General features: G+C 33.6%; 1 pseudogene; it reads right to left on the minus strand.

Moving 5' to 3' along the window:
• Positions 1–995: 995 nt before the first annotated feature.
• LOC141516288 (BBSome-interacting protein 1-like) lies at positions 996–1,209 on the minus strand (annotated as a pseudogene).
• Positions 1,210–1,498: the final 289 nt, after the last annotated feature.

Here is a 1,498-nt window from a genome sequence, read left to right on the forward strand (position 1 = left end):
TACCATCTGTATCCAGAGAAAGAATTATGAAGTTTGAACAAAAAACAAAGATTATTACCTTCAATTTAGGGGAAAAATATTTTATTATATAATTTTGATATCTCTTATACTTTATTTTTCTTCCTTAAGGATATTATTTCTTTTTTTTTAATTTTTAAATTTTAATTTTTTTTCCTAAAAAAACACTTTTATTGTTCAGGAATACTGCTACATTTATTTTACTCCTGCTGTCCAAGAAAAATCGGCTGTAACTTCTGTTAAAAAAAAATACTGTGTAAAACATACATGGTTTTTATCAACTAAAAGTAAAAGCACGTCTACCATGTTTCTGGTTTCACAAATCTATTCAGGTTCTCCCTCTGCTTCAGGTTCCCAGGGAATCCTTAAAGAGAAACTTAGCTTATTTTTGATGTAATTTTCAAATGTTTGTGTGTATGTGTGTGTGTGTGTGTGTGTGTGTGTGTGTATGTGTGCAATATGTATACATAATATATATATATGTATATACTTACATGGTATCTTTATAATTGTTTTTAGATATTTTTTCTTTCCCCATTGAAAAATAATTATGCACACTCACTTAAAAATAAAAAAAAATTAAGTCATGATATGGCATGCATAAAGGCCAATGTGTAGAACTTTAATGAAGTTACATATTTTATGGGTTGGTTCTTGAATCTCTAAAATTGATAAAAGTAGACATGATGCATAACATCTAGACAAAAAATAGTAGTCTGGTAGTAGAACTTAGAATTCCAACAATCGCTAAACAGAGTACCAAAGATTAAAATAAATTGTGGCCAAAGTAAAAGTTGGAACATAGTCCATAATAGGAATTATAAAAGCTTAAATTTATTTTGTTCTTATGATGACTTATATTTGTCTGCTTATTTTAAATGAATTTTAACTTTAATAAAAATCAAAAGTTTAGCAAACAAATGTGAATTACTTTGAAAAACTATCAACAAGTAAAAGTTACAAAATTGATGAATGAATCATTCCTTAGTTTGGTGCTGTTCCTTTTCTGTCATTTCCTGTTGGCGAATAGTTTCTTGTGCTGTTTGCTGCATTTTCTTTAATTTTTCAAGAGTCAGAGATTTTAGTGGCAGAAGTTTGGGTTTGCATAGCACCATTGTGGCCACATCTTCTACAGACAACTGCCCTTGTTTGGGAAGGACTTCCCGGGAACATTGATTTCACTTCAGCCATATCAGGACTGCTGTATGTTGCACTTTTATTTTCCCCTAATTGTGCAAAAAGTAAGAAGCAGAGATATCTGGCAGCTCTCCAGAGCTGGATAGTGGATGTAGCGTGGGCTTAGAAGTGCAAAAAGGTTGATCTGCAGTTTTGTACTAGGAAATGGAAGAATTGCCCATTCAACAGATCCAGTGCATATCTGGCTTGAGGTTATGTACTGGGGCTCCGGTCCGGCTGGACTCTGGGTGCCCCCGGTGGGAAGGGGCACTGGGGCCGCGGGACTCTCTCTGCTCTCAACCTG

This window comes from Macrotis lagotis, chromosome 3, assembly GCF_037893015.1.
Source record: "Macrotis lagotis isolate mMagLag1 chromosome 3, bilby.v1.9.chrom.fasta, whole genome shotgun sequence".
NCBI lineage: Eukaryota > Metazoa > Chordata > Mammalia > Peramelemorphia > Peramelidae > Macrotis > Macrotis lagotis.